The 21,530-nt window shown below is 36.5% G+C and overlaps 1 protein-coding gene and 1 pseudogene across 2 annotated transcripts in view; one reads left to right on the top strand and one right to left on the bottom strand.

Moving 5' to 3' along the window:
- The window catches only part of LOC307169929 (uncharacterized protein), a 251,796-nt gene that overhangs the window by 22,577 nt on the left and 207,689 nt on the right, over positions 1-21,530 (bottom strand). The window lies entirely within an intron of this gene.
- On the top strand, positions 9,659-20,634 carry LOC307169639 (inhibitor of apoptosis protein-like; annotated as a pseudogene). Its single transcript has 4 exons — positions 9,659-9,831; positions 9,928-10,155; positions 10,318-10,531; positions 19,077-20,634. The product of its transcript is annotated as an inhibitor of apoptosis protein-like (transcript).

Here is a 21,530-nt window from a genome sequence, read left to right as displayed (position 1 = left end):
CTATACAGATAAACGCCCAACGCTGGTGTTTTTCTTTAAACAAATTCGTTTAGGCTTTAAAATAAATATTGTTTATGGGCTAATTAATGCCACAATAATTTATTTATTTTATTTGTTTTGCATTGAATACCATTGCATATTTTCATTGAATGCATTGAATATTTGCTATGCCATCCTCCCATAGAAAGACACGTTAAGAGCCACCTATTTTCCTTATAATAAAGGGTTTCTACGAAAGGAAAACGCTTAATGTATAATTAAATGCATTGCGTTCATATTCTTTATCACTGAAGCTTTTTCTTTATTATAAGGGTGTATTATTCCATTAAAAAAGGGACTGTTTATAAGGTGACAATCCGTTATACATCTTGAAGATTTTTGTATTGTATTGTATCTTCTGTTATAAACACGAAGATTGACATTTCGTTAATTAAACAAAATAAAAACACAAGGTGTAAAAAATAAACAACTTAGGCTATGTTCTGTTAGATGTGTTTTGACTAGTTTTTGTTTAATTATATCACTATGAAGATATAGCCTATTAACAATCATTCATAATCATTACTTTTACGAAGTGGACGAGCGGAGCGGAATATTCAGAAATGCGCTCTCCACTCACGAGCTCTGATCGGATTCGGAACAAACCCGAACCTCACTGTCTGCTGAACTTGCGCAGAAACATCAAAATATAACCAGCTTTTTAAAATGTTTTTTTTTAAACTAAACACTATTTTAGCACAAATTATGAGCTCATTGGCGATTTTTTTATAATTATTGACAAAATTAGAATATAGTAAAAGTTTTTTTTTTTTTTTTTTTTTTTTTTTTTTTGGGTGGGCCTGTTGAAAAGTGGGGCCGTGCCTGAGCTACAGGACATCGTCTTCCAAAACATAACTGCGCGAAAGAGAGAAAAAAATGAATGCGTCATTGTACCCAGCACTTCTGAAAATGCACTTCCGAATGCGTCTCTGTCCCCAGCACATTTCAAACCAAACTGACGCCCATGCACATGAGGACCATATGTGGTTGAGCTATGGCACACAGTGAGAAACACCGACTTGTGGTAAACATTTGGCTTGTACGTGGAAAAACACAGGAATCCTGAAATCAAGTGCGGCAAACATCCGCCGTTCCACACCTCAGGTTGCTCTGCATCTTCCCTCCTATTGGTGGAGAGACTACGGCGCGAGTTTGACTGCGACGCTGGCCAGCTGACGCCTTTTACTCTGCTTTCCTCACGACTGTGTACATTCAGGTAAGTGATGTTTTGGCATTTTAAAGTCATATAAATGAAATATGCAGCATTATGTGTCAATATTGCATGTTATTATGCGTTTAGTTATTCGTTCCATCGAGGAAGGGGTTGAACTAGCTAATATTTTCCTCAGTTTACTGCTATAACTTACAATAAAGTTTAATGTAACTTAACCGTTAACTTAGGCTATAGCAGTTCGCTGGTTTGCCGTTTCAAATTAAGATGTTTTTGTTTATAAATCAACAGCTCACTGTCGTACACAATAAAATAGTATAGTTTGTCATTGTGTAGGCCTAGTAGCCTATTTGTGAATTAAGGCGACGTGGTCCAATGTCGGTGTTACTGTTTGTCAGAAAACCTAAATCCTAATTTGTGTTCACAATCATTCAACTAATAATATAAAAATGCCAAGAATAAACACATTAATACGTGTGCATTATTGTATGTATCTTTATTTAACTCTGAAATGATATTCAACCAAGACTTTTTCTCATGACCTTTCCCTCTTTAAAATTAAAGTTGTAATGTTAACGTTAGGCTATTAGTGTCAAGTCACAATACCAAAATTATGACTTTCGATACAATACCTGAACATTAACATGAACTAATAATGAACTGCACTTCTACTGCATACATTAATATGTGTTAATGTTAATTTCAACATTTACTAACACATTCAATATAAAAAATTGTACTTGTTAACTTTAGTATGCACTGTGAACTAACATGAACAAACAATGAATTGCTGTATTTCTGTTAACTATCAATGAATTGAGCAGCCATTCACTGCCATTATAAAGCTTGGAAGAGGCAGGACATTTTTATAATTACTCTAATTTCTCACGATATAGTTTATATACCATGCTATGGTATACTGTCATACCACCCAGCCCTAATGTGTGGTATGGGTGGGGCAATGACAATCATTTCCATATTAAAAACCTAGAAAATATGGTTTCAGATGGAGTAAATAATAGTTTATAGTTCATTTTTGAATATAAAAGCACTTTCATTTTAGGGTGGTCTATTTAAATGCATATTTCAACCACTTACACAATGTTTTTTTTTCCGATCAGATTACCTATGTGGGTTTGGTTGGTGGCTTTGACCTGGATAACACCGTGTGGAGAGTGCTGAAAGGCACTTTTACAACTGCTGTGGCACGTTATGAATTGGAGAGAAGTCAATGGGAAGATTGGTGTCCAACGCCTGGTCGTAAAGGAAGTTGTCATTGGTGAGACCTTTTTTAGAAGTCACTTTTATTTGTATTGCACTTTGCACAATTCACAACTTTTCAAAACCGCTTTACAGAACATTGTATTTTTATTTCTGTTATCTCAGTATCGAACAACTTTTTTTGTCATTACCTGATCACATCCGTGGCTCACTTAAGTGACTGCATTTTTTTATTTAGAAGTTTTATGTTTTGTTTTTAAAGAAAGTTATTTTTTATATATTGCAAATCATATTGTTTCAATCATACATTTTAAAGCTGTAATCACAATATAAGATTATCATTCTGTCAAAGTCTCATACCAGCGCATGCCTACAACTATCTGTATTTAGTTCATTATCACTGTGTATTTAAAAGGTTAGTTTGCCCAAAAATGAAAATTCTGTCAGTAATTACTCACCCATGTTGTTCCAACCCCCGTAAGACCTTCGTTCATCTTCGGAACACAAATTAAGATATTTATGATGAAATCTGAGAGCTGTCTCACTCCTCCATAGGCTTCTCTGTTATTGAAACTTGTCAGCCCAGAAAGTTAGTAAAGACATTGTTAAAATAGTCCAAGAATACAGTGGCTGAACCTTAAGTTTATCAAGTGTCGAAAATACTTTTTGTGTGCAAAACAAGCTAAAATAAAGGCTTTATTCAACGTAGTGTAACAGCACAGCGCTTCTGTGTTGTACGTCAGAACGTAGGCTCACGACTGGCCAGCATCCCACACATGACCAGCGTCGGCCAATAGTGAGTCTACGCTCTGACGTACAACCCAGAAGTTGGAAAAACTTGAGGGTAATTACAGATAGAATTTTCATTTTTGGGCGAACTAACCCTTTATGTTCCTCCTTGCATTCAGTACTTGGCCCATTATTGTTTGTGTTTCTGCTTTCAAATTGTCTCGCATCATTGCAGATTATCTTGAGTTTATTTTTTGTTAGTAAAAACACTTATTTTTGTAGACTCTGTCTTTGGACTAAAACATGACATTAATGCTATCTGTGTTGGTGTGTTTTTACATTAGAGTGTGCATGTCTTTTTTTAAAAAAGAAGCAGAATACATGCAGTGCTGTAAATTTTAACCGGTTGTTGGTGCAAAAGTATTCTAAAAATCGAAATAATTTGTCATAAGGAATTACGGTATAATTCTGGCCCACATATTGAAAAATACAATTTGCAATTCCTTTTGAAAATTTACTGGAAAAAAACTTTCATACACTGGTAATTCAGAGGTGTTTAATTTGTTAATAATTGCAATTAAAATATTAAAGGATATTTACATTAATGATTTTTTGTATTATCCTGCAGCTCTAGCTTCCAGGTTGTATTGCTGCTAACATTATTTATATTCTTCTTTATTGCAGGTGCAGTCAGGCAGAATCCCCTTACTGGAAAAGGCCAACACATTGCCGACCCTCATTGGAGACTTCTCTGCACATCAACACACTTCTCAACTCTTTACCTTTCAAGTTTGCTTTAACTTTCTCAATTTCTCTTTAAAGTTCTCTTTACCAACTGTGATTTATTTGTATTACTCTCATTGGACTAATTAAACATAACATTAATACAAGCTTTGATCGAGTGTTTTGAACTTTAGTGTAAAAAATTAGCTTTGAATGCTATTTATATTATTAATTTGTATTCTTGAATGTTTTCAACTGAATTCTACTTAAAATAAGTACAACTAAAACAGTAGCTGTAATTATGTTTTCTTAAATGTTTTCAACTGAATACTACTGTAATTATTCAACTCTTGCTGTAATTATATTTATTTTTATGAAATGTTTTCAACTGAATACTACTGTAATTATTAAATTCAACTCTGTTGCTGTAATTATATTTATTTTGATAAATGTTTTCAACTGAATACTACTGTTATTATTCAACTCTTGCTGTAATTATATTTATTTTTATGAAATGTTTTCAACTGAATACTGCTGTAATTAAGTACAACACTTTAGCTGTAATTATTTAAATGCTTGTCAAAATAAATAGTTTTGAGTACATTTGTTGTTGAGTGTTTAATTTACCTGTGAGTTAAGACTTTAAATACTGTCAGCTGCATGTGGGCCACATAAGGGCCGTTAGATTTTAACAGAACTCAACCATACTAAAGTTGCATACCAGGCCCACGTATGGGCCACATGAATTTGTAGTATTTGGCTCATGCTTGGTGGAGTTATGGCAGTCCTTTGGTTCAGTTCTGGCAAAGGAGATGTGGGCCATATCTGGGCCGGCAAACACAAACTAATCTGGGCCACAGCTCAGCTGTTTATCTGGCCCACATCTGTGCCAAAGGTAATTTGCTGACTGGGCGGCTGCTCGGAGCGAGGTAGTCATTTTTACATTTCCCGCTGTTGTCACTTGTCGTCATCGTTGCTACGATACGTGACTCACAATGCGAAACGACCAATTAAAAAGGCATTCTCTGATGATGTTCCAAGATGTTAAAAACGCTACGCTGATCATAGACAAACAGGGGGAGAAATTAGTATCTACCGCACCGTCTGTTTTTTTTTCTCGGTTGGCAACCCTAATTGAACGTCAGACTTATAATCATTTTCGTTCCGTCTCGTCTCGTCAACGAAAACTCGAAAACGTCTCGTCATATTTTAGTCACCTTAGAGCCATTTTTAGCTAGTCATCGTCGCGTTATCGTCATACAAAAAAGGTGCGTCAACGAAATAATTTCGTTATCGTCATCGTTGACGAAAACAACACTGTGTCAAAATAAAACAGACGTAATGTTACTTGAAAGCATTATAGCCCACTATTCCTGACAAACTTCCATACCTTGCAGTTAGTGTTACTACAGCAAATCCATTCCACGGTGAATGTTGCTGATCTGTGGACACCGGCCAGTTCATTCATGGCACGATGTTTCTTCCTGGTTTCCACGTCAGAGCTGTTTGATCCGTTAATAACAGAGAAATGTGCATGTTTCTCACTAGATCTCGCAGCGATGTTATTACTTCAGTGGCGAATTCAAAAAGCATTTGAAATTCAAATGCTTTCTTTACTGGTCTGGATCTCTTAGCGCTGTGTGGTGTTGCTTGATCAGGCTCGCGCATAGGGCTCGCGAGTCCCGCTTCAGCCGCCAAAAAAAAAAAGCGTGTGCGCCTATTACTGTGAATACGGTAATTTCAGTAACAGCAGAGAGAACGCGCTTTCAGAGCGCTTGAGTTGCCCAGATCTCTCTCTCTCTCTCTCTCTCTCTCTCTCTCTCTCTCTCTCTCTCTCTCTCTCTCTCTCTCTCTCTCTCTCTCTTTTTTTCTCTTTCTCTCTCTCTTTTTTCTATCTTTTTCTTCTCTATCTATCTATCTATCTATCTATGTTTTTTCTTTCTTTTTTCTCTCTCTTTCTTTCTCTCTCTCTTTCTTTCTTTTTTCATTTTTTTCTATCTTTTTCTTCTTCTTTATCTATCTATCTATCTATCTATCTATCTATCTATCTATCTATCTATCTATCTATCTATCTATCTATCTATCTGTGAGAGACGATATAATAAGATGCCATATTTCGAGAGTTTTTGTACTTTACTCTGTTATCCTTTTAATTTACACTCAAGCTGTCTTTGCAAGTTGTGTATTTCTTTGACCAATGTTTTTTTTTTCTTTATAGGTCACATCTAGAGAATTTTTATGTAGAGGTTTACAACATAATTATTTGCAAAAAAAGCAGTAAAATAAAGTATACATTCTTTCTAAATACATCTTTTGTTTTTGTTTTCATATATATTTTTTACTGCATTAAAAGTTTCTGAAATTCAGTGTCCCACCTAGTACCATTTTACTGTAGCATTTTGGAGATACATCAATTTATTCGACTTTGGAGGCCTATAAACACCTCATTTCTAATAAGTAGAAAAAAGTAATGGTCAGTTCTTATAGGGGACGTCCCATACAGTATACACACCTCATATCAAACCATTTTACTGTAGCGTTTTGGACATATGTCACATTTTACTACTTTAGAGGCCTATAAAGACCTCATTTCTAATAAGTAGAAAACACTAATGGTCAGTTCTTATAGGGGACGTCCCATACAGTATACACACCTCATATCAAAACATTTTACTGTAGCATTTTGGAGTTATGTAACATTTTACTAATTCAGAGGCCTATAAACACCTCATTTCTAATAAGTAGAAAAAAGTAATGGTCAGTTCTCATAGGGGATGTCCCATACAGTATACATACCTCATAACAAAACATTTTACTGTAGCATTTTGGAGTTATGTCACATTTTACTACTTCAGAGGCCTATAAAGACCTCATTTCTAATAAGTAGAAAACACTAATGGTCAGTTCTTATAGGGGACGTCCCATACAGTATACACACCTCATATCAAAACATTTTACTGTAGCATTTTGGAGATATGTCACATTTTACTACTTTAGAGGCCTAAAAAGACCTCATTTCTAATAAGTAGAAAAAAGTAATGGTCAGTTCTTATAGGGGACGTCCCATACAGTATACACACCTCATAACAAAACATTTTACTGTAGCATTTTGGAGTTATGTCACATTTTACTACTTCAAAGGCCTATAAACACCTCATTTCTAATAAGTAGAAAAAAGTGATGGTCAGTTCTTACAGGGGACGTCCCATACAGTATACACACCTCATATCAAAACATTTTACTGCAGCATTTTGGAGTTATGTCACATTTTACTACTTTAGAGGCCTATAAACACCTCATTTCTAATAAGTAGAAAACACTAATGGTCAGTTCTTATAGGGGACGTCCCATACAGTATGCACACCTCATATCAAAACATTTTACTGTAGCAATTTGGAGATATGTCACATTTTACTACTTTAGAGGCCTAGAAAGACCTCATTTCTAATAAGTAGAAAAAACTAATGGGCAGTTCTTATAGGGGACGTCCCATACAGTATGCACACCTCATATCAAAGCATTTTACTGTAGCATTATAGAGTTTTGTCACATTTTACTACTTCAGAGGCCTATAAAGACCTCATTTCTAATAAGTATAAAACACTAATGGTCAGTTTTTACAGGGGACGTCCCATACAGTATGCACACCTCATATCAAAGCATTTTACTGTAGCATTTTGGAGTTTTGTCACATTTTACTACTTCAGAGGCCTATAAAGACCTCATTTCTAATAAGTAGAAAAAACTAATGGTCAGTTTTTACAGGGGATGTCCCATACAGTATACACGCCTCATATCAAACCATTTTACTGTAGCATTTTGGAGTTATGTCACATTTTTCTACTTTAGAGGTCTATAAACACCTCATTTCTAATAAGTAGAAAAAAGTAATGGTCAGTTCTTATAGGGGACGTCCCATACAGTATACACACCTCATATCAAAACATTTTACTGTAGCGTTTTGGAGATATGTCACATTTTACTACTTTAGAGGCCTAAAAAGACCTCATTTCTAATAAGTAGAAAAAAGTCATGGTCAGTTCTTATAGGGGACGTCCCATACAGTATACACACCTCATAAGAAAACATTTTACTGCAGCAATTTGGAGTTTTGTCACATTTTACTACTTCAGAGGCCTATAAAGACCTCATTTCTAATAAGTAGAGAACACTAATGGTCAGTTCTTATAGGGGACGTCCCATACAGTATGCACACCTCATATCAAAGCAGTTTACTGCAGCATTTTGGAGTTTTGTCACATTTTACTACTTCAGAGGCCTATAAAGACCTCATTTCTAATAAGTAGAAAAAAGTAATGGTCAGTACTTATAGGGGACGTCCCATACAGTATGCACACCTCATATCAAAACATTTTACTGCAGCAATTTGGAGTTTTGTCACATTTTGCTACTTTAGAGGCATATACAGACCTCATTTCTAATAAGTAGAAAAAAGTAATGGTCAGTTCTTATAGGGGACATTCCATACAGTATGCACACCTCATATCAAAACATTTTACTGCAGCAATTTGGAGTTTTGTCACATTTTGCTACTTTAGAGGCATATACAGACCTCATTTCTAATAAGTAGAAAAAAGTAATGGTCAGTTCTTATAGCGGACGTCCCATACAGTATGCACACCTCATAACAAAACATTTTACTGCAGCATTTTGGAGATATGTCACATTTTACTACTTCAGAGGCCTATAAAGACCTCATTTCTAATAAGTAGAAAAAAGTAATGGTCAGTTCTTATAGGGGACATTCCATACAGTATGCACACCTCATAACAAAACATTTTACTGCAGCATTTTGGAGATATGTCACATTTTACTACTTCAGAGGCCTATAAAGACCTCATTTCTAATAAGTAGAAAAAAGTAATGGTCAGTACTTATAGGGGACGTCCCATACAGTATGCACACCTCATATCAAAACATTTTACTGCAGCAATTTGGAGTTTTGTCACATTTTGCTACTTTAGAGGCATATACAGACCTCATTTCTAATAAGTAGAAAACACTAATGGTCAGTTCTTATAGGGGACGTCCCATACAGTATGCACACCTCATATCAAAGCATTTTACTGTTGCGTTTTGGAGTTTTGTCACATTTTACTACTTCAGAGGCCTATAAAGACCTCATTTCTAATAAGTAGAAAAAAGTAATGGCCATTTCTTATAGGGGAAGTCCCATACAGTATACACGCCTCATATCAAACTATTTTACTGCAGCATTTTGGAGTTATGTCATATTTTACTACTTCAGAGGCTTATAAAGACCTCATTTCTAATAAGTAGAAAAAAGTAATGGCCATTTCTTATAGGGGACGTCCCATACAGTATACACACCTCATATCAAACCATTTTATTGCAGCATGTTGGAGTTATGTCATATTTTACTACTTCAGAGGCCTATAAACACCTCATTTCTAATAAGTAGAAAAAAGTAATGGCCATTTCTTATAGGGGAAGTCCCATACAGTATACACGCCTCATATCAAACCATTTTACTGCAGCATTTTTGAGTTATGTCACATTTTACTACTTTAGAGGCCTATAAACACCTCATTTCTAATAAGTAGAAAAAACTAATGGCCATTTCTTATAGGGGACGTCCCATACAGTATGCATACCTCATATCAAAACATTTTACTGCAGCATTTTGGAGTTATGTCATATTTTACTACTTCAGAGGCTTATAAAGACCTCATTTCAAATAAGTAGAAATTCAGAATTTGTAGAGTGGTTGCTGGCGTCTTGTGAATGCTTGTGATGCCACTCACCATCGTAACTGTGGACAACAACGCCAGTCCCACTCACAACCCAGTTCCCAGCCAAGACCACCCAGACTGTGAGGATCAGCAGCATGAGCCCCCTGCAAGCAGCGAGAATGAATCCACTGGTCCCGTCCAACCTCCCTCTCCCACCACCTCTCCAAACCACTTGTAATAAATGTGTATGTTTCCTCAGTATCTGTCTGTTTCTGCAGTCCCAAGACACTCCTGCCACCCAGTCATCTCCTCCTCCCATTAGTCCCGCAGTGCATCTCAGCCTCCTCTCAGTGGCACGGCTACATCTTGGGCCTGCTGGGAGCCATCTCCTCCTGGGAGTGTGGAGACTGTGGCTCCGCCTCCAGCCTCTGAGTGCTCCGCCTCCGCTCCACCTCTACCCGTCGCCCTGGCTCCTGTGCTCTTACCACCCTCGACTCCAACGTGGACCATTGGCCATTCGGCCTCGCCGGGCTCCCTCGGCACGTCGGCTCCACTTGGGTTGGTCATCGCACCACTTTTGCCATCGACCTGTGGCCCATTTGTTGCCCTGTGGCCCTCCACCTCTTCAGCTTTGACTAGCCCCGCACTCCCCAGGCTCCACCTTCACATATGGTCGCTCCAGCTCAGCCTCTAACCTCAGGATCCCTGCTTCCACCTCAGGGGGTCGTCGCTGCGGCCCAGCCACGGTCGCATAGGTCTTTGTGTCTCACTGCCGCATCGCTTCTCTGGCTACGCGGTGTGCTCCACCTCCATCACTGTCGTCACCACCGGCAGTCCCGATGGTGGCGTCGCGACTCTTCACTCCATGGCTACTGCCTCCTACGACGCCGCCATGGGAGGCAGTCCTGGCTGTGGTCTAATTATTAGAAATGAGGTCTTTATATGCCTCTAAAGTAGTAAAATGTTAAATAACTCCAAATTGCTGCAGTAAAATGTTTTGATATGAGGCGTGTATACTGTATGGGACGTCCCCTGTAAAAACTGACCATTACTTTTTTCTACTTATTAGAAATGAGGTCTTTATATGCCTCTGAAGTAGTAAAATGTGACATCTCCAAAACGCTACAGTAAAATGTTTTGATATGAGGTATGCATACTGTGTGGGACGTCCCCTATAAGAACTGACCATTACTTTTTTCTACTTATTAGAAATGAGGTCTTTATATGCCTCTAAAGTAGTAAAATGTGACATCTCCAAAACGCTACAGTAAAATGTTTTGTTATGAGGTGTGTATACTGTATGGGACGTCCCCTATAAGAACTGACCATTCGTTTTTTCTACTTATTAGAAATGAGGTCTTTATATGCCTCTAAAGTAGTAAAATGTGACATCTCCAAAACGCTACAGTAAAATGTTTTGTTATGAGGTGTGTATACTGTATGGGACGTCCCCTATAAGAACTGACCATTCGTTTTTTCTACTTATTAGAAATGAGGTCTTTATAGGCCTCTGAAGTAGTAAAATGTGACATATCTTTAAAACGCTACAATAAAATGTTTTGTTATGAGGTGTACATAATGTATGGGACGTCCCCTATAAGAACAGACCATAACTTTTTTCTACTTATTAGAAATGAGGTCTTTTTAGGCCTCTGAAGTAGTAAAATGTGACATATCTCCAAAACGCTACAGTAAAATGTTTTGATATGAGGTGTGTATACTGTATGGGACGTCCCCTGTAAGAACTGACCATTACTTTTTTCTACTTATTAGAAATGAGGTGTTTATAGGCCTCTGAAGTAGTAAAATGTGACATAACTCCAAAATGCTACAGTAAAATGTTTTGTTATGAGGTGTGTATACTGTATGGGACGTCCCCTATAAGAACTGACCATTAGTGTTTTCTACTTATTAGAAATGAGGTGTTTATAGGCCTCTAAAGTAGTAAAATGTGACATAACTCCAAAATGCTGCAGTAAAATGTTTTGATATGAGGTGTGTATACTGTATGGGACGTCCCCTGTAAGAACTGACCACCACTTTTTTCTACTTATTAGAAATGAGGTGTTTATAGGCCTTTGAAGTAGTAAAATGTGACATAACTCCAAAATGCTACAGTAAAATGTTTTGTTATGAGGTGTGTATACTGTATGGGACGTCCCCTATAAGAACTGACCATTACTTTTTTCTACTTATTAGAAATGAGGTCTTTTTAGGCCTCTAAAGTAGTAAAATGTGACATATCTCCAAAATGCTACAGTAAAATGTTTTGATATGAGGTGTGTATACTGTATGGGACGTCCCCTATAAGAACTGACCATTACTTTTTTCTACTTATTAGAAATGAGGTGTTTATAGGCCTCAAAAGTCGAATAAATTGACGTATCTCCAAAATGCTACAGTAAAATGGTACTAGGTGGGACACTGAATTTCAGAAACTTTTAATGCAGTAAAAAATATATATGAAAACAAAAACAAAAGATGTATTTAGAAAGAATGTATACTTTATTTTACTGCTTTTTTTTTGCAAATAATTATGTTGTAAACCTCTACATAAAAATTCTCTAGATGTGACCTATAAAGAAAAAAAAAACATTAGTCAAAGAAATACACAACTTGCAAAGACAGCTTGAGTGTAAATTAAAAGGATAACAGAGTAAAGTACAAAAACTCTCGAAATATGGCTCTCTTATTATATCGTCTCTCACAGATAGATAGATAGATAGATAGATAGATAGATAGATAAAGAAGAAGAAAAAGATAGAAAAAAATGAAAAAAGAAAGAAAGAGAGAGAGAGAAAGAAAGAGAGAGAGAGAAAAGAAAGAAAAAACATAGATAGATAGATAGATAGAGAAGAAGAAAAAGATAGAAAAAATAAGAAAAAAGAAAGAGAGAGAGAGAAAGTAAAAAAAGAAAGAAAAAAGATAGACAGATAGAGAGAGAGAGAGAGAGAGAGAGAGAGAGAAAGAAAGAAAAAAGATAGATAGATAGATAGATAGATAGATAGATAGATAGATAGATAGATAGATAGATAGATAGAGAAGAAAACGATAGAAAAAAGATGGAAAAAAGAAAGAGAGAGAGAGAGAAAAAAGAAAGGAAAAAGATAGATAGATAGATAGAGAGAGAGAGAGAGAGAGAGAGAGAAGATAGATAGAGAGAGAGAGAGAAAAGAAAGAAAAAAATAGATAGATAGATAGATAGATAGATAGATAGATAGATAGATAGATAGATAGATAGATAGATAGATAGACAGATAGATAAAGAAGAAAAATATAGAAAAAAAGAAAAAAGAGAGAGAGAGAGAGAAAGAGAAAAAAGAAAGAAAAAAGATAGAGAGAGAGAGAGAGAAAAAAGATAGATAGAGAGAGAGAGAGAGAAAAGAAAGAAAAAAAATATATATAGATAGATAGATAGATAGATAGATAGATAGATAGATAGATAGATAGATAGATAGATAAAGAAGAAAAAGATAGAAAAAAGAGAGAGAGAAAGAGAAAAAAAGAAGAGAGAGAGAGAGAGAGAGAGAGAGAGAGAGAGAGAGAGAGAGAGAGAGAGAGAGAGAGAGAGAGAGAGAGATCTGGGCAACTCAAGCGCTCTGAAAGCGCGTTCTCTCTGCTGTTACTGAAATTACCGTATTCACAGTAATAGGCGCACACGCTTTTTTTTTTGGCGGCTGGCTTGACCGTGTATTTTCAAACCGCGGCTGGCTTGACCGCAGTGTCAAACTGATAAACGGTCCACACAAACACAATAAGAGTAGCTCAGTTTCGTTCCTTACATTGCATTTGCCAGTTGATGTTGTGGTCGCGCCAGCCTCTATGAGCGCGCTTGCCACCCGCGACACGCCTTCATTTGAAATAACGAAATTTTGGTCGTCAGAAAAAATTGTCCAACGAACCGAACGGTTCGATACGAATATGCGTATCGTTACACCCCTAATAATGATATAATGATTTACACAACCAAGCAATGAAAAAAGCTTGTCATTTAGACCGTAACTTTGACTTACCTGTCGAGAAGAAAGCAGGCAACTTCAGCATCCCTTTCAAAGTAAATGGTAAATGGTAAATGGACTGCATTTATATAGCGCTTTCACAGACCTATGGCTACCAAAGTGCTTTACATAGCCTCACATTCACCCATTCACACACCGACGGCGGTGTCAGCCATGCAAGGCGCCATCCAGCAAAGTCTTTCTCCTTCATTAGCTCTTTCCACCTGTGAAAAGCTATCCCGATATTTATTTACATCCCGATAAATTACATTTTTGCTTTTTGGCCACGAGGATTCCTTCTCCTGTGGCTCTGCATAACTATGATCCAGCATTATATTGTACCGTGCAGTGCAGCCTTTTCAAATTTGCCCGGGGCAGTATCAACGCCTCCCATAATGTCTAGCGGTTAGGATTCCTGGTTTTCACCCAGGCTGCCCGGGTTCGACTCCCGTTATGGGAAGGCAATTTTTTTATATTGCCAACAAAATTCAAGTTATTCAAGTTCATCAATAATCATTTTTAGTTATTCATAGTCTTAGAGGCCTACACGAACTGCATAAACAAGCAGAAGATATGTAAAAACTCATAAATGCTGTTTCAGTACTGAATCATTTTCACAAATACAATTATACTAAATTCAGAAAATTTCACTATGGAATATTTTACTTTATCTATCATAATTTCAATTTAGTATGTCACCATTTAAACTTTTCATCTCATAATTATGACGCATAGTCATCATTTTAATTTCAACTTTTTAAGTCATAATTTCGACTTTTTGTCATAATTATTACTTAATTCAGAATTACAATCTTTGTCAATTACGCCTTTTTAATGTAATACTTAAAACGTTTTTAAGTCATCATTTGGTAGCACTATTTTGATGGTCCTTTTGAACGTACTGTTGACTATAGTTGCACTTGCATGCCCACTAACTCGCTTGTGAGAGTGTGTAAAGTAAACTCTCATTAGTGTTAGTAGAGTATTAGTGGACTGGTAGGGTTAGGGTTAGAATAAGTTGAGATATAGTTACTTATAGTCAGTAGAATATCTGTTGGGGAGCATCACAATAAAGAGTTTGCAGATATTAAGCACAGTCTATTTTTTCAGATGTTTAAATGACAAAATACAATTTTTTCAACCGAGTGAATCTACACATGAGAGACCTTCAGAAGTCATAACTTCAGGGGTCAACGGTTTAGGTCAGTTGGCGAAAACACTGCGTGTGTAAAAATCAAATACTGTATTACACTTTACAAAGGATAATAGCTTTAAAGTTAGAATAAAAAGTAAAAACCAGACACATCTTCATACCTGTTGTGTTCTGACACAAGGCCATTAACTTGTTCTTTTTGTTTTATAAATATATTTCTACAAATATCAACCTGATAAATATGAACTGAATACACGATTAAACAAGATAATCATGCTACCAAATACGTCTGACACAACATTTTTAAGAAAAAACTGTGTTTTAAAATACAACTAAACCATGATAACAGATGATTTTTTGACAGTCCTACAGTTTTTGACAGTCCTACATAAATGCATGTTGATTACTAAGTTTCAGGCATAGTGCAATGTTCGAGAAATCTAATATTGGCGTAATCTTTGCGAGGTCTCACTCACAACGCACAACTTTGTGTTGGGCATACCTTTACTAAAATAAAATATTATGGAAGTCATTTTCAAACTGTAATTATTCCATATTTTATTTATTAATATTATGGCTTCATGTTGATTTTAAGTTTTTATTTGTTTGTTATTAACTAATACCTTCATCTTTTAACTAACATCCAGCACAAAATTAAAGAGATGTATGAGCTAAGGATGTTCTCTGACCCCAAATAAACTGATAGTACAATGTTCACAATCTACAATATACAGTTAGATATTCTCCTACATAGTATGTGTGTAAATAGTTGTGCTTAAATCTTTGGGTGTATTTTTACACACCATAGTGATACAAAGTTCCACACCCTATGGACTAACTTTAAAACATCATCTTATTCTTTATCTTTAAGATTCAAAAGACCAAATCCCTAAGAAAAGAGGATTGAAAAGCTCAGTTTATAATAAAAAGTATCCAAATGATGGTTTTGTTACTCCGCTAGATTTAGTCATCTTGTTCAGACGACACTGTTTCACATTTTGTATGTTGGACTGTGTGTGTGTGTGTGTGTTTTAGGTGAAGACGTTTCTTTGAGAGCCGTCAACATTCAGTGTTTATATAAATAAATGACCATTAAGAATTTAAGTGAAATTTTAAGAAGAAACTTTCCCTCTATCTACGAATCACACAAAGTGCATGCTGTTTTACACTTAAACTATTACAACAGAATCACATCTGACTATGGCACTGAGAGAGGCATATTCATCAAAGCTTGAGGCTGTTAAACAAAGTTCCACACTTTGGTAAAATTGCACAAAAGTAAATTCTAGAGGTCAACTGGGTTAAAAGTAAATGAGCCATTTAAAACAAATACAGAAAAGCCACTATAGTGATCAGTTTTAGCTTTTGAATTTCTGTAATTGATCTTGTTTTTGTACAGTTTGCAAAAAGTATATAGTCTCCGAGCGTGGTCAAACATGTTCATATAGGAATGTATGAAAAACATGAACAAAAATTGCATAAAGAGAATTAAAAGATGGTCCTTCTAGTATGAGAGTGTTTAAGACTAAACAAATCATATTTCTTTTAGAACATCTTTCTACGAAACATCGACATCAAAGATGAGTATTACACTTCAAATTCGTCTAACTATTACACTTATTTTGTTATTATTACACTGTTATTTTGTGTGTCTGTGTCACTAAACAACAGTTAAGCTAATGAATCACAGTTGATACGTGGTATTTTTACGTGAAAGGAGGGTTGATTCATTTTTTATTCTGTCCACACCCGAGTTTTAGGCCCGATCCAGAAAACAGACGTTGTGTTTTATGTCTTAATAATTGTTCTTCTTTTTATGATCTTCTTTTTATTCGGCATAATGCTGAATGTTTGAACATATCGTAAATTTCAATGGTTAGAAAAATCATCTAACTATTATATCTAACAATCAACAGTTATATGTGAAACAAGCTCAGTCGCATTAGAGTCGGATTCTTGTTTATATTGAACATTGTTATTGAAGCGCATGTATAACAGCGCTATTATTCTTGGCCTCATCAAAGTTTTCACCGGAGCATACCGACTCTGAAACAAGACTTTGTTTAAAAGATTTTGTTTGCATTTCTTCTGAAACAACCTGTTTTGAAATTGTTTAACAATTTTTAACATCAGCGTAACACTTATCGCATTGCTGGGTGTGATTGTAATGTTTTGTATGGCGTTTTCTTTACACTTTCCCCCGGATATCGGTTTCCTACAGTTAGCTAATGTTAGTGAACTCTAGGTCTTCTCTTTGTTCATATACGACAGTATTCACATGAATGGTTGAAACCATCATCTTCACGTGAGACATTTACATTATATTATTATTATACCGTCCTAGTTTTTAAATAGCGCTAAAATTTATATTTAATATTTTAACCCTTTATGCGGATATAGAATACCACACAAGGTTCTCTGTTCTCTGGTTCTATGTTTTTAAAAATACCGCGAAACAAAGACAAGGACCCTCAAAATCTGTGCATTCAACAAAACACACATGTAGGTGTACTATGATTTATCAGAAAATTACTTTTGTTTGAAGAAAAACTTCAATCAGCTGGTGCTTGATAACTATTGAAGTTATTAAACAATAGTCTATGTTAGGACAATAATAGTCTATGTTAGGAACACCCGTGAATTCAGTAATGATGCGTTTAATGCGATATCACGTTTTAATTTTAACTCAAAACGCTAAAGGTCTATGAACTTTAACATCTTCATAGTTGGTAAAATTAACTAAAAGCATGCGCAAAATGATTCTTAAAACACATTAACTTAAAGCATGCGCATCCTAACTACTTTCTAAATGTTTGTTACAGAACTTATGGTGAACAATTCACCCATGCATATGTTTTAAACATTTTTAAAATTTTCAGATTTTGTAACTGGATTGAGTGAAAATAATAAACTTCTCTCTGGTGGCATATGCATAACTTCTCAATGACGCTATTTCTGTTGCATTGTGACTATAATTTACATAGTTATTTATGGCTTTCCTGATGACAACCCCCGTACATCCTACGCAACAGGGTGGGCGGACCCCAATCGCTGTCCTGATAAATATTTCAGGACATCGCACGCTCTAGCTCTACTCTAGCTCTACTAGCCGCGGACTGCTGTGCTACTGCATCATCTCATTGATCAAAAGTTGAAGGACTGTCAAAGCCCGCTTCAGCATTTGCCTGAACCTGACGCAAACTACGCTTCTACGACTCACGCTCCTGACCCAAAAACACAAACTTCCGCGCATTAACGCACAAACCCTGGACGATTGTGCCGCAAGGACTCACTCAGGAGATTCCAGGAACATTTCAGGAACGAAAAGCATCTTTCATCATCGAATAGTTGACTATTCGAAAAGTTGGAAAAAATGGCGACGCAAAAACGGATGGAGAACAAGTATCATCCGGCGTGTGAGTGCGCCACGGGCAAAGAGTGTCCTTTAAGAGCTACGCTAGACTCTATGTTTAAAGATCATTTTAGAGGTCAGATGGTTGGCTTGATGCACAGGATCATCGATGCTGCGTGTGGTATGAAAAACGATTGTGCACAGGATACCAAACGTGTGACACATCTCAAAAATGAAATGGATGTCGTAAGAGGCCTGACAAAGTCATGGACTGATGTAACGCCCATGTTTTTTAACGGCAAAGAGCCGAACGGCGTAATCCTCAAAAAAGTTCTGGATGTGCTGCGTGAATGTTGTGACGAATTCGAAATCACAGAGATACTCGCTATATGGACTTTTGTAACAGATCTCTGCGTGTCACTGGTGTCAAAAAATGCAAAAACTGACGTTGGTGAAATAGTTGAAAGTCTGGTCAACTATACCCTAGACCAAAACATGATAGCCTGCAGAGATTTTCTATTCTGGTTAGACCATCTGTAAACGTCGTTTTACTTTATGTACTGCCGATCTATCATTTTCTTCACTACTTCAATGTATACTCGATGTTGAAATAAAATTTTCTGAATGAAAAAATGTCTGAGCTCATAAAAATATGGCACAACTTATTCTTTAGGAGGTATTAAATAAAATAGTATACATAATAATAATATTTAGAATAATTAAAAAATACTACCTGATTTAAAAGATTAAATATTTAAATATTTGATTTCTGCATTTAAATGACTGTATTCCCGAGGTGGCAACCATTTCCAAGATGTAAATACCTGAAATTGTGTGGTGATTTTTAAATTTTTGAAATTGTGGTGTTTGATTTTGTTTTTAGCATCGGTTCCTGCATCATAGAGGGTATTTAATAAGTTTAATAAGATTATGTGTTCTGTCATGGACGACTAGACACTAGTCATGGGATGTCCAGCAGAGAGAAGGGCTTGAGTGGACACGCCCTGTGGTCACATTTTTACCCGGCACCGCAAACCTCCTGTCGTCCTCTCACTCTGCCTTTTCCCCCGCTTCACAACGTAGCCATCCTACAGCTTTCCAACCCTGCGACAGCCGTAACATCAACCACCACGGCATCTTTTTCAGGCCAAATGGAGGAGCAGGTGGGTTACTTAAACACGGCATTCAGCAACCTGGCCCTTTCCAGTCCTATTTCCTCCCGTGGAGTTGAGGATATGTCTCACCAGCGACCTCCGACTTGTCACAATCCTGGCATGCGTCGGGAACTGGAACGCCTTGACACCTTTCTGAATTGGACTCTTGCTACATTAGCTCCAGCTGAGCTTGCCAAAAGTGGTTTTTACTACGTTGGCCAGGGCGACAGAGTGGCTTGCTTCAGTTGTGGAGGCCAGCTTAGCAACTGGGAACCGGGAGATCGGGCAGCATCAGAGCACCAGAGGCATTACCCCAACTGCCGCTTCGTTCGAGGTGACCGTGCAGATAATGTACCTTTATCTGGTGGCGGCCTTTCCAATGGATCGGCAATGCAACAGTGTGAAGAAAGGTTGCTCACATTTGTCAACTGGCCCTCAAGAATAACTGTTCGACCAGACCAATTGGCTAAGGCTGGTTTTTACTATGTTGGTCGTAATGATGACGTGAAGTGCTTTTGTTGTGATGGCGGACTCAGATGTTGGGAGTCTGGTGATGATCCATGGAGAGAACATGCTAAGTGGTTTCCAAGATGTGAATACCTGTTGCAAGAAAAGGGCCAAGAGTTTGTTCATCAGATTCAAGCAAGATTTCCTTTTGTGTTTGAACAGCTATTGACTAATGGAGACAGCAACTCAAGAGAATTTGTTGATCCACCTGTTGTACACCTGGGTCCTGGAGAAGATGCAGTGATGATGAACAATCCTGTGGTGAAGCAAACCGTTCAAAGCAAGATTCTCGCAAGTGGAGAAAATGACAAAACCGTTCAAGAGTTGGTGTCTGATTTACTCCGTGCGGAAGATGAGAAGAGAGAGGAGGAGCGAGAAAGTAAGTTTCTTACTTTTCTTACGAAACATCATCTTGCCGTGTCACAGCGGCTAAAAAGTGTGCAGAGCTTAATGGACCGTCTTCTAGAGGAGAACGTCATCTCACAGAAAGAGTATGGCATTATTCGTAACTGCACTATAGTCAAGCAGCAGACAGGGCAGCTCATTGAGTTAGTCCTGTCGAAAGGAAATGCAGCAGCAGAGGTCTTCTGCAACTGGATCAAGAAGAATGATGTCTGCCTGCTGAGAGAACTGATGGCCCAGACAAATGAAGCTGCATCACCGAGTCAAGATCTTTCAGACTTGCCTATGGAGGAACAGTTAAGAAGACTTCAAGAGGAGCGCACATGCAAAGTTTGCATGGATAAGGAAGTGAACATTGTCTTCATCCCCTGTGGTCACCTAGTTGTGTGCAAAGAATGTGCGCCTTCTCTACGCAAGTGCCCCATATGTAGAGGCTTGGTCAAAGGCGCTGTCCGTACTTTCCTATCATAAAGTTTTCCTATCATTTGGATTTGCAAATTTACATTTAACTTGACGAATAAAAACAATGTAACCAAAAAAAAAAAAAAAAAAAAAAAAAAAAAAAAAAAATATATATATATATATATATATATATATATATATATATATATATATATATATAGATACAACTTAGTCTAAGTAAGAGCAATGTAGAGTCCTCGGATGTCTTAAAAACAACAAAACATTGTGACAGACTTTGACAACATGTTGTATGGACAATTTTTTTTTGTATAAATAAGATTTAAGACGACTAAGTACAGGTTTTCAACCATCTAAAGTTTTTGAACAGACATTGTCTCACATTATAACAATTATACTTTAGGTCACCGTTAGACAAAATCATTACATAAGTCTTCTAAGAAGATAAATAGAAGATATGATTTTAATAAAACTTTTATTGACAAATATAAATATCTAATTTAAACTTTTAAGGTTATGCTTTTAAATGAATTTAGTATAAACTCTGGATGTAGTATGCTCTGGAACGCGGACTAGCTTTACTGTGACATTATCTAGCCGAGTTTTTCAGTTTCAGTTTTTCAACCATCGAAAGTTTTTGAACAGACATTGTCTCACATTATAACAATTATACTTTAGGGTCACCGTTAAACAAAATCATTACAGTAATCTTCTAAAAGATAAATAGAAGATATGAATGTATTCAAACTTTAAAGATTTTTTTTAAGAAAGAAAGTTAAGAACTTTAAACTTCAAACTAAAACAATCTTTTATTTTGAAAAGATCATATTGAAACTTTTACGATTATGCTTTGAAATAAATTTAGTACGAACAAAACTTTGGCTCTGGAAAGGCGTTAGCAGACTAACATTACATACGCTGTGACATGATGCACATAGAGATTAGTT

Source organism: Squalius cephalus, assembly GCF_949319135.1.
Source record: "Squalius cephalus genome assembly, chromosome: 13".
Taxonomy (NCBI): domain Eukaryota; kingdom Metazoa; phylum Chordata; class Actinopteri; order Cypriniformes; family Leuciscidae; genus Squalius; species Squalius cephalus.
The sequence above is the reverse complement of the archived record's forward strand: the minus strand, read 5'-3'. Positions and strand labels throughout refer to the sequence as shown.